The 13,159-nt window shown below is 38.6% G+C and overlaps 1 pseudogene; it reads right to left on the bottom strand.

The window, feature by feature from the left end:
• Positions 1-12,478, bottom strand: part of LOC129669518 (10 kDa heat shock protein, mitochondrial-like) — a 13,499-nt pseudogene extending 1,021 nt beyond the window's left edge.
• Between the last annotated feature and the right edge of the window lie 681 nt (positions 12,479-13,159).

Genomic DNA, 13,159 nt, shown 5'->3' with positions numbered 1-13,159 from the left:
GAACTGCCATGGGCTACACCTGTGCAGGGGTTCCAGGTCATCTCCACAAATAGTCCTTGGTTGGAGTATGAGTCTCTGGGAAGTTCCCTGTGTTCAAATTATTTTGTTCTGTTGCTCTGCTTGTGGAGTTCCCGTTCCCTCCAGCTCTTACTATTTCCCACTTCTTACATAAAATTCCATTCACTCTGCCCATCAGTTGTCCATCAGGCTCAGCATCTGCTTTGACAGTCTATACTGCAGAAGCTTTCAGAGGCCCTCTGTGGCAGGTTTCAAGGTGGTTTCCTGTTTTCTTCTGGCTTTCAGAGGCCCTCTGTAGCGGGTTCCGAGGTTGTTTCCTATTTTCGTTTTCTTCTGATGTCCATCCTCTTTGCCTTTCAGGATGGGGATTGAACATTTTAGTTAGGGTCCTCTCTTTTGCTTAGTTTGTTTAGATGTACAGCTTTTAGTGGGTTTATTCTATATTGTATGTTTATATGAGTGAGTATATACCGTGAGTGTCTTTTTGCTTCTGGGTCAATTCACTCAGGATGATCCTTTCCAGGTCCCACCATTTACCTGCAAATTTCATGATTTCCTTATTTTTCATTGCTGAGTAATACTCCATTGTATAGATGTACCACAGTTTCTGCATCCATTCTTCAGTTGAGGGGCATCTGGGTTGTTTCCAGCTTCTGGCTATTACAAATAAAGCTGCTACAAACATGGTTGAACAAATGTCCTTGTTGTGTACTTGCGCCTCTTTTGGGTATATGCCTAGGAGTGGTATGGCTGGATCTTGAGGAAGCGTTATTCCTAGTTGTCTGAGAAAGCGCCAGATTGATTTCCAGAGTGGTTGTACCAGTTTACATTCCCACCAGCAGTGGAGAAGCGTTCCCCTTTCTCCACAACCTCTCCAGCATGTGTTGTCCCTTGAGATTTTCATCTTGGCCATTCTGATGGGTGTAAGGTGAAATCTCAGGGTTGTTTTGATTTGCATTTCCCTAATGGCTAATGAGGTTGAGCATTTCTTTAAGTGCTTCTCTGCCATTCGATATTCCTCTGCAGAGAATTCTCTCTTTAGCTCTGTTCCCCATTTTTTAAGTGGATTACTTGGTTTGTTGCTTTTCAGCTTGTTTAGTTCTTTATATATATTGGATATGAGTCCTCTGTCAGATAGAGGGTTGGTGATGATTCTTTCCCAATCTGTAGGCAGTCGCTTTGTTTTGATGACAGTGTCCTTTGCTTTACAGAAGCTTTTCAATTTCATGAGGTCCCATTTATTGATTGTTGCTCTTAGAGCCTGTGCTGTTGGTGTTCTGTTCAGGAAGTTTTCTCCTGTACCAATGAGTTCTAGGGTATTCCCCACTTTTTTTTCTAGCCGATTTAATGTGTCTGGTTTTATGTTGAGGTCTTTGATCCAGTTGGACTTCAGTTTTGTGCAGGGTGATAAGTATGGATCTATTTTCATTTTTCTACATGTAGACATCCAGTTAGACCAGCACCATTTGTTGAAGATGCTATCTTTTTTCCATTGTATGGTTTTGGCATCTTTGTCAAAAATCAGGTGTCCGTAAGTGTGTGGGTTTATTTCTGGGTCTTCTGTTCGATTCCATTGATCCACCATTCTGTTTCTATGCCAGTACCATGCAACATAGTGCTGGAAGTCCTTGCTAGAGCAATAAGACAGTCGAAGGAGATCAAGGGGATACAGATGGGAAAGGAAGAAGTCAAATTATCACTATTTGCAGATGATATGATAGTATATATGAGTGACCCCAAAAACTCTACCAGGGAACTCCTACAGCTGATAAACACCTTCAGCAAAGTGGCCGGATATAAAATTAACTCAAAAAAATCAGTAGCACTTCTGTATACAAAAGACAAAAGGGCTGAGAAAGAAATTAGAGAAACAACACCATTCACAATAGCCACAAATGACATAAAGTACCTTGGCGTAACCCTAACCAAGGAAGTCAAAGACCTGTATGAAAAAAATTTCAAGTCTCTGAAGAAAGAATTAGAGGAAGATATGAGAAGATGGAAAGATCTCCCATGCTCATGGCTTGGCAGGATTAACATAGTAAAAATGGCCATCTTACCAAAAGCAATCTACAGATTTAATGCAATTCCCATCAAATTGCCAACACAATTCTTTACAGACCTGGAAAGAAAAATTCTCAACTTTGTATGGAATAACAAGAAACCGAGAATTGCTAAAACAATCCTCTACAATAAAAGATCTTCTGGAGGTATCTCCATCCCTGATCTCAAGCTGTACTATAGAGCAACAGTTATAAAAACGACATTGATTTTTTTAAATTTAATTTAATTTATTTATATATTTATTACAAGTTATTCACTTTGTATCCCCTCTGCAGCCTCTTCCCTCATCCTACCAGTTCCACCCATCCTCCCTCTTCTCCCTTATGCCCTTTTCCCTAGTCCCTTGATAAGGAAGAATCTCCTCCCCTTCTATATGACCTGAGTTTATTAGATCTCATCGGTTGTTGCTGCATCATCTTCCTTTGTGATGTGGCAAAGCTGCACCCTCCAGAAATAATGATCAGAGTGCCTGCCACTGAGTTCATGTCAGAGACAGCCACTGTATCTCTTACTACAGAACACAATTGAAAACTAAGAAGCCAATGAGTGTCCTTTGAACAGGGGTCTAGGTCCTTTCCATCCATTGTCATTGGTTGGCATATCAGTCCCTGCAGCTCCCACTGGACCCAGGTATTTTGGCTCTGTTGTCATCCTTGTAGATATCCTGACTCCTCCAGGTCTTTCTTTTTTAATTTAATTTTATTTTATTAATTACACTTTATTCACTTTGTATCCCCCCATAAGACCCTCCAGATCCCACCCTCCCTCCCCCTTCTTCACACATGTCCCTCCCCAAGTCCACTAATAGGGGAAGTCCTCCTCTCTTTTCTTCTGATCTTAGTCTATCAGATCACATCAGGAATGGCTGCATTGTCATCTTCTGTGGCCTGGTAAAGCTGCTCCCCCCTTAGGGAGAGGTGATCAAAGAGCAGGCCAATCAGATTCCTCTTCTTCCATAAGGTTTCCGGCACCATGGCCAAAGTTTGGCTCTGAGTCTCAGTATTTTCTTTGTTACCCTGGTGGGTAGAGTCTTTCAGAGGTCCTCTCTGGAAGATTCCTGTCCTGTTCTTTGTGTTCTCCTACTTCTGATGTTTATTCTGTTTGCCATTCTGAATGAGGATTAAGTATCTTCCCTAACATCCTCCTTGTTTATTTTCTTTAGTACTATAATTTATTATGTTTATCCTATATTATATGGCCAATATCCACACAAAAGTGAGTGTATAACATGTGTGTCTTTCTGTTTCTGGGTTACTTCACTCAAGATGGTCATTTCTAGTTCCCACCAATTGCCTGGAAATTTCATGATTTCCTTGTTTTTAATTTCTGAGTAGTATTCCATTGGGTAAATGTACCACAAATTCTGTATGCATTCCTTCATTGAAGGACATCTAATGTTTTTCAAGATTCTGGCTATGACAAATAAAGCTGCTATGAACATAGTTGAGCAAGTGTTCTTATTGCACATGGGAGTGGAACAGCTGGATCTTGAATTAGCATTATTCCTAATTTTCTGAGAAAGCACCAGACTGATTTCCAAAGTGGTTGTACAAGTTTACATTCCCTCCAGAAAAGGAAGAGGGATCCCCTTTCTCCACAACCTCTCCAGCTGGCATCATCCCTTGAGTTTTTGATCTTAGCCATTCTGATGGCTATGAGGTGAAATCTCAGGGTCGTTTTCATTTGCATTTCCCTAATTACTAAGATTGTCGAACATTTCTTTAAGTGGTTCTCTGCCATTCAATATTCCTGTATTGAAAATATTCCATCATGTATTATCACTTGAAGTTTTGTTCTTCGCCATTCTGATGGTTATAAGGTGAAATCTCAGGGTCATTTTAATTTGCATTTCCCTGATGACTAAGCACATTTTTTAAGTGTTTCTCTACCATTTGATATACCTCTATTGAGAATTCTCTGTTTAGTTCTATACCCCATTTTTAATTGGATTACTTGATTTGATGTTGTTTAACTTCTTTAGTTCTTTATATATTCTGGATATTAGCCCTCTGTCATATGAAGGTTTTTCTTTTCCCTGTCTGTGGGTTGTCGTTGGGTTCTGATGACAGTGTCCTTTTTTTTTTTTTTTTTTACAAAAGCTTTTCATTTTCATGAGGTTCCATATATTAACTGTTGATCTTAGTCCCTGTGCTATTAGTGTCTGTTCAAGAAATTGTCTCCTGAGCTAATGAGGTCAAGGCTCTTCCATAATTTTTCTTCTAACTGCTTTAGTGTGTCTAGTTTTATGTTGAGGTCTTTGATCCACTTGGACTTTAGTTGTGTTCAGGGTGATGAATACTGCTCTATTTGCATTTTTCTACATGTAGACATCCAGTTAGATCAGCGCCATTTGTTGAAGATACTTTTTCCCCATAGTATGGTTTCAGTTTCTTTGCCAAAAATTAAGTTTCCATAGTTATGTAGGTTTATTTCTGGCTCTTTTAATCAATTCAATCGATCCACCAGGAAACAAGGCACATAGCTAAACATAGTAAAGACAATATACAGAAAGCCTATAGCTAACATCAAACCAAATAGACAGAAACTTAAATCAATTCTGCTGAAGTCAGGGACAAGGAGAGGCTGCCTACTCTATCCTTATGTCTTCAACATAGTTCTTTTTTTTTATTCTGTTGCTCTCTTTTTTTAAATTTTAATTTAAGTTTATTTTTATTTACACTTTATTTACTTAGTATCCTCCTTCTAGTTCCCTCTCTCCTTTCCTCCCAATACCTCTCTTCCTTCCCCTTCTCATGGGAACAGGGACTGCTTCTGACATAAACTTATTGGCCTGCTCTTTGATCACCTCCCACTGAGGGGGGGAGCAGCCTTACCAGGCCACAGAGGAAGACAATGCAACCACTCCTGATGAGACCTAACAGTCTAGGATCAGAAGGAAGAAAAAGAAACCCTCCCCTACCAGTGGACTTGGGGAGGGGCATGCATTCAACATAGTCCTTGAAGTCCTAGCTAGAGGAATGAGACAACTATAGGAGATCAAAGGGATATAAATCAGAAAGGAAGAAGTATCAACATTCGTAGATGACATGACCCCCAAAATTCTACTAGAGAACTCCTTCAGTTGAAAAACACCTTCACCAAAGTGGCTGGATACAAAATTAGCTCAACAAAAGATGAAACCCTCCTGTATACAAAAGACAAATGAACTGAGAAAGAAATAAGGGAAACAACATCCTTTACAATAACCACAAATAACACTAAGTACCTTTGTCTGGATATAACCTAGCAAGTGAAAGAAAAAAAACTAAAAACAAAACAACAAAAACAAAAACTTCACTTCTCTGAAAAAAGCAATTGAAGAAGATATCAGAAGTTAGAAGAATCTTCCATGCTAATGGACCAGTAGGATTAACATAGTGAAAATGGGTATCCGATGAAAAGCAATGAACAGATTCGATACAAATCCCATCAAAATACCAACACAATTTTTAACAGACCTTGAAAGAACAATTCTCAATTTCATATGGAAAAACAACAACAACAACAAACAGAATTCCTACACAATCCCATATAATAATAGATCTTCTAGAGGTATCTCCAACCCAGATCTCAAGTTATACTTTGGAGCAACAGTAATAATAATGGCATGTTACTGGTTTACCTCTTTCTTTAGAAATAAGAATACTAGGGAATTTCATATAAGGTCTATATTCTTTCATTTTGGCTTCTTACAGAGAAAATTTATGGGATGGGCTCCTAAACCTATTTTTAACTTGATTATTTTTATTTATTAACTACAGTTTATTCACTATTTATCCCAGTTTAACTCCTTCCTCATCCCCTCCCAATCCCAACCTCCCTCCCTCCTCTTCTTCTATATCAGTCCTCCAGTATACTGATAGTGGAGGACTTCCTCCCCTTCCATCTGACCCTAGCCTATCAGGTCTTATCAGGACTGGTTGCATTGTCTTCCTCTGTGGCCTGTGGCCTCAGAGGGAGGTTATCAAAGAGCCAGCCACTGAGTTCATGTCAGAGGCAGCTACTGCTCCCCTTACTAGAGAACTCACTTGAAGACTGAGCTGCCATGGGTTACAACTGAACAGGGTTTCTAGGTTATATCCATGTATGGTCCTTGGTTGGAGTATCAATCTCAGAAAAGACCCCTAGGCCCAGATATTTTGGTTTTGTTGCTCTCCTTGTGGAGCTCCTGTCCCCTACAGGTCTTTTATCTCTCCTTCTTTCATAAGATTCCTTACACTCTGTCCAAAGTTTAGCTCTCACTCTCAGCATCTGTTTCAATACCCTGCGGGGTAAAGTATGTCCTGTTCCCTTTTTAATCCTTTTTCCCATATCTGTTCCATTTTTCTTTCTGAATGAGGATTGATCATCTTACCCAGGGTCCTCCTTCTTGCTTAGCTTCTTTAGGTATACAGATTTTAGTATGTTTATTCTATATTATATGTCTAATATCCACTTATAAGTGATATATACCCTTTCTGTTTCTGGGATACCTCTCCTAGCATGATTTTTTCTAGGAAAAGATAGTATCCACTCCCAGGCATATATCTGAAAGATGTTCAACCATACAACAAGGGCAATTGCTCAGCTATGATCATAGCAGCTTTATTCATAATAGCCATAATCTGGAAACATCCCAGATGTCCCTCAACTGAGGAATGGATAAAGAAATTGAAGTACATTTACACAATGGAATAATACTCAGCAATTAAAAACAAGGAAATCATGAAATGTGCAGGCAAATAGTCTTAAACTTATTTTATTGTTAAACTGCTGTGTGTTTCGGGGAAACATAAGGTAAAGCAACAGGAATAATGCTTAGATTGCAGTAAATAGTCAATAAAGATTCATTAGAAGTATTAAAATGAGATCTCAGTCCTCATTGCTTTATTCTTCAAAATACAGTGCATCTACAACTGATTATAAGAAAAATATATGAGACTTAGTTTTTTTATTTATTTTATTTTATTTTATTTTATTAGTTACACTTTATTCATTTTGTATCCCCCCCCATAAGCCCCTCTCTCTTCCCCTCCTGATCCCACCCTCCCTCCCCTTTCTGCATGCATGTCACTTCCCAAGTCCACTGATAGGGGAGGTTCTCCTCTTCTTTCTGATCTTAGTCTGTCAGTTCTCGTCAAAAGTGGCTGCATTGTCCTCTACCGTGGCCTGATAAGGCTGCTCTCCCCTCAGGGGGAGGTGATCAAAGAGCAGGCCAATCAGATTATGTCAGAGGCAGTCCCTCTTTCCATTACTAGTTAGTTTTTAGAAAGTGTGACTAGTGTGAATAAAAGAAATGACTTTGAGGACTCATATCCAATATATATAAAGAACTAAACAAGCTGAAAAGCAACAAACCAAGTAATCCACTTAAAAAATGGGGAACAGAGCTAAACAGAGAATTCTCGAAAGAGGAATATTGAATGGCAGAGAAGCACTTAAAGAAATGCTCAACCTCATTAACCATTAGGAAAATGCAAATCAAAACAACCCTGAGATTTCACCTTACACCCATCAGAATGGCCAAGATCAAAAACTCAAGGGACAACACATGCTGGAGAGGTTGTGGAGAAAGGGGAACCCTTCTCCACTGCTGGTGGGAATGTAAACTTGTACAACCACTCTGGAAATCAATCTGGCACTTTCTCAGACAACTAGGAATAGCGCTTCGTTAAGATCCAGCCATACCACTCCTAGGCTTATACCCAAAAGAGGTTCAAGTACACAAAAAGGACATTTGCTCAACCATGTTTGTAGCAGCTTTATTTGTAATAGCCAGAAGCTGGAAACAACCCAGATGCCCCTCAACTGAAGAATGGATGCAGAAACTGTGGTACATCTATATGATGGAGTATTACTCAGCAATGAAAAATAAGGAAATCATGAAATTTGCAGGTAAATGGTGGGACCTGGAAAGGATCATCCTGAGTGAGTTGTCCCAGAAGCAAAAAGACACGCATGGTATATACTCAGTCATATAAACATACAACATAGAATAAACCCACTAAAATCTGTACATCTAAACAATCTAAGCAAAAGAGAGGACCCTAACTAAAATGTTCAATCCCCATCCTGAAAGGCAAAGAGGATGGACATCAGAAGAAAAAGAAAATAGGAAACAACCTTGGAACCTGCTACAGAGGGCCTCTGAAAGCCAGAAGAAAACAGGAAACAACCTTGGAACCTGCCACTTAGGGCCTCTGAAAGCTTCTGCAGTATAGACTGTCAAAGCAGATGCTGAGCCTGATGGACAACTGATGGGCAGAGTGAATGGAATTTTATGTAAGAAGTGGGAAATAGTAAGAGCTGGAGGGGACGGGAACTCCACAAGCAGAGCAACAGAACAAGAAAATTTGAACACAGGGAACTTCCCAGAGACTCATACTCCAACCAAGGACTATTCGTGGAGATGACCTGGAACCCCTGCACAGGTGTAGCCCATGGCAGTTCAGTGTCCAAGTGGGTTACATAGTAATGGGAAGAGGGACTGCCTCTGACATAATCTGATTGGCCTGCTCGTTGATCACTTCCCCCTGAGGGGGGAGCAGCCTTACCAGGCCACAGTAGAGGACAATGCAGCCACTTTTGATGAGAACTGACAGACAAAGATCAGAAAGGAGAGGAGAACCTCCCCTATCAGTGGACTTGGGGAGTGACATGCATGCAGAAAGGGGAGAAAGGGTGGGATCGGGAGGGTAGGAGGGAGGGGTTTATGGGGGGGGGATACAAAATGAATAAAGTGTAATTAATAAAATAAAAGAAAAAGAAAAAAATGTTAAAAAAATGACTTTGGGTAACTGAGCTCAGGTATCATAGCAATGATAGGAATAAAAGTCTCTGTTTATTTGGAGTGAGACTAGTTTTTTTATTAAATTTTTATTTTTTACATTAATTTTACTTTATTCACTTTGTATCCTAGCTGTAGCCCTTCCTCATTCCCTCCCAATCTTACCCTCCCTCCCTCATCTCCTCCCATTCCTCTCTCTATGTCCACTCATAGGGAGGTCCTCTTCCCCTCAGCCTGACCCTAGCTTATCAGGTCTCATCAGGCCTGGCTGCAATGTTCTCCTTTGTGGCCTGGCAAGGCTGCTCTTCCCTCAGCATGGGTGGAAGAGCCAGCCACTGAGTTCATGTCAGAGATAGTCCCTGTTCCCCATACTAGGGAACCCACTTGGATACTGAACTGCTGTGGGCTACATCTCAGCTGATGTTCTAGGTTATATCCATGAATGGACTAGTTTTAACAAAGAAAATAATGCAGATAAGGAAAGACAGACAAAAAGCACAAGGTGACTGAGAGGAAAGAGTGTAAATATTTTTTTTTTAATTCTAACATTTATTTATTTATTTCTCATATATTAGATCCCAATGTCAGTTTTCCCTCTCTCCTCTTCTCCCAGTCTCCTTGCCCTGAATCCACTGCTACTCCATTACCCTTCAGAATAGAGCAGGCCTCCAAGGGGCTATCAATCAAGCATCAGATATCCCACTGAAGATTGAAATCAAACTAGGCACATCTCCTCATATTAAGGCTGTATATGACATAGACCCATAGCTAAACATTGGAAAGAAATTTAAAAATCGTGCTGCTATGTAAAACAGTATTTTTCTAGCTAGTTGTTCATTAAAGAAATATTATTACTTGAAAATGGAAGCAGTATATGTATATCCATAACTGACTTATATGTTAATATTTGGAGTTCTTCATATTTTAATTTGAACTATTCTGGTGTTAGAATTACAGTATATCCGTTTTTTTTTTATTTTGTGTTTATTGTGACAAGTGAAGTTAAACACAATTTGATGTTCAGTTTCCATTAGAATTGCATAAATTAGTCTACCAAATTAAACTATGGAAGCAAAAAAAAAATAGTGCTGAATAGGGGGAGGAAGGATTGTAGGAACCATAGGGGTCAAGAACAAAACAAGAAAACCACAGAATCAATTAGTTTGGGGATCTGTTGCAGTACTTCTGTGTATATGTTATGTTTGTGTAGTTTGGTATGATTTTGGGACTCTGAAGCAGAGGCTGTCTCTGACTCTTTTGCCTGCTTTTGCAAGCTTTAGGGCAGAACTAAACATTTCTAGAAAATAATCAGTAAAGTGATTTTTAGTGAAATTCTGCTGTAGGTACTTAGCCCAACTGTCCTAAGATAAGCTTCATTCATCATGTGAATATTTAGCTAAAGCAAATAGTATTATTTTTAAACCACTCAAATTTCTATTAGTTTCTTATCCTCATCTCTAAGTTTAACATGCTCATAACCATTATTTTCATAACACTTTGTTATTTTTCAAACTTATATTCATTTAAATATGTATTTTTATTCCCAAATCAGTACATATTAATTCTAAATAGTCCATAAAAATTAATGATGATAATACCTGTGTTTAAAATGTTATGTACATGTTTCAGAAGAGAAAACTCATAATCATTTCTAGAATGAAAGCTTATATAACTGGATACATACAGCATCTATGTGACCATCTTAGACAGAATGATTGGCCTATTATGATCAGTTTTGCTGAAATCAGGTATTAAGATGCCAGAAAATTTTAACATAAGTACAAACTTTGTTCCATTTTATGACAAAGGCAAGAAACTCTACAAGAAAAAAAAATATTAGAAATTAGCTTAGAAACTCAGGATAAGAAGAAAGACATTTCTGACATACTGACTTAGCAAAAAGAAAAGAGAAAACACAAGGAAGAAAATATAAAAATTGTACTTATAATTCTGTGCTCATAGTAGTAACATCAAGTTACCATGTTTACTTGAAAAAGAAATTCACCGTGAACAAAAAATGCTAAGATTTAGTGACAAGTCTTTAATAGAGTTATTTATTATAATTAATAATTATGATACTTTTTCTTGATTATTATAGGATTAATATATTATAATATGTTTTTGGGTACATGATTTATTAGAGAGATTATAAAAATCATCTTATATGTAAGGAAGTCAGTGTTTAACAATCAAGTGATGGAATTGGAATTCGAAACTTTCTCTGTACAGCAATGAAATTATTTAGTCATTATAGTGTTTTCATCTGTAGAATCTAGCCTTCTTGCTGATTGTAGGTAATGAAAAAAGAATGAACACTCTTCAATTTTTTATCATTAGTTATTCACTTTACATCCTGGATGTAACCCCCTTCCTCCTATCCTCTTGGTCCTACACTCTGTCTGTTCCCCTTTCATACCTCCCCTACTCCACAGATAAGGGGAGCCCTATATCCCCATCACCCCACATGCCTATTGCATCAGGACTGAGCTCATCTTCTTCTCCTGTGACATGGAGAGCTAGCTCTGCTACAGAGAAGTGATCAAAAAGCAGACGGTAGAATCCATATCGTAGTCAGCCCCCATTCCTCTTACTAAGAAACCCATATCAAGACCGAGCTGCCCATCGGCTCATCTGCCTAGGGGAACTAGGTTCATGCCCATGCATGGTTCTTGGTTAGTGCTTCACTTTTCACAGGCCCTCCTGGGTTCAGGTTAGTTGGCTCTGTTGGTCTACAAGTGGAGCTCCTGTTCCCTCTGGGTACTTATATACTCCCTTGCCCCCCACTCTTCCACAAGACTCCTGGAGATCCACTCAAAGTTTGGCCCTGGATCTCTGCATCTGTTTCCATCAGCTGGCACAGAAACTAGTTGATCAATGGATTCAAATTGAAGACTCAGAAATAAACCCACACACCTATGGACACTTGATTTTTGACAAAGAAACCCAAATCATACAATGGATAAAATATAGCCCTTGATTAAATGGTGCTGGTCTAACTGGATATCTCCTTGTAGAAAAATGCAAATAGATCCATATTTATCACCGTGCACAAAACTAATGTCCAAGTAGATCAAAGACCTCAACATAAAACCAGACACAGTAAATCAGTTAGACGAAAAAGTGGGGAGGAAACTTGAAATCATTGGCACAGAATGAATATTCTTTTAAAAACACTACCTGATAAAACAGGGTCAGATGAAAGGGGAGGAGGTCCTCCCAAATCCGTGGACTTGGAAAGGGGCAGGGAGAAGCTGAGGGAGAGAGGGTTGGATTGGGAGGAAATAAGGGAGTGGGATACAGCTAGGATATAGAGTTAATAAAATGTAACTAATAATAATAAACAATAAAAAACAGTTTATCTTGAAAACCTACCTATAATTGTGACAAGTCTAAGATTTGTCTTTAACTGAAAGTTGATAAAAAAAAATACCTCCAGTTAATGAGTACTGACACAATACACACAGTAGAATGCGATAGACAGAGATGTGTTATGGTATTAATTTCATGAACTCCAAGTCCCTACACTGCATCATTAAAGGCCAAATGTTAGATGTTAGTTGTATGGGTTGTAAGACGGGAGAGGAATCCATACATTAGAGAAGCCAAATATCTCTTAGTAAACTTACCCATAGCTGCTTGTTGCCCCTGAAGAAGACTGTATTTATTTTCTAAATTACTGTCTGGCATACAAATGTCTTTAAGAAGAACAAAGTCTATCTGTCTTCCAGACATAAAAGTATATGAGATACACATGAAAATTTTTCACCTGATATCATTTGTACATAAATGTATTATCAGGCTCATGCTACAGGCTTATCTCACATTGTACACCATTTCTTACCATTATATTATTTGACTAAACTGCTATGTAGTTTCCACCATGGCTTATTGTGAAAAATTTCTATTGCAATGTAAATGTCCTAGTATTATGTAGAATGGAATTAGAAATATATATTTGTAATGATAATAAATATATAAATATATAAGAGATATTTTATACAAGTTTTATCTCTGAAAAACATTTCTAAGCTACCTTGTTGTTTTAAATTATATGTTAATGATGTTTTTTTTTAATTTTATTTTTTTCTTATCAGTTACATTTTATTAACTCTGTATTCCAGCTGTGTCCCGATCCCTCATTCCCTGCCAGTCCCTCCCTCTCTCCCTCATCTCCACCGTGCCCCTTTCCAAGTCCACTGATAGGGGGGACTGATTTATCTGATTTATCTGATCCTGTTTTATCAGGTATCTTCAGGACTGGCTGCAAAGCTCTCCTCTGTGGCCTAACAGGACTGCTCTCCCTTGGGGGGT

This window comes from Psammomys obesus, unplaced genomic scaffold (assembly GCF_907164565.1).
Source record: "Psammomys obesus unplaced genomic scaffold, mPsaObe1.curated_primary_1811, whole genome shotgun sequence".
In the NCBI taxonomy this organism is placed as follows: domain Eukaryota; kingdom Metazoa; phylum Chordata; class Mammalia; order Rodentia; family Muridae; genus Psammomys; species Psammomys obesus.
The sequence above is the reverse complement of the archived record's forward strand: the minus strand, read 5'-3'. Positions and strand labels throughout refer to the sequence as shown.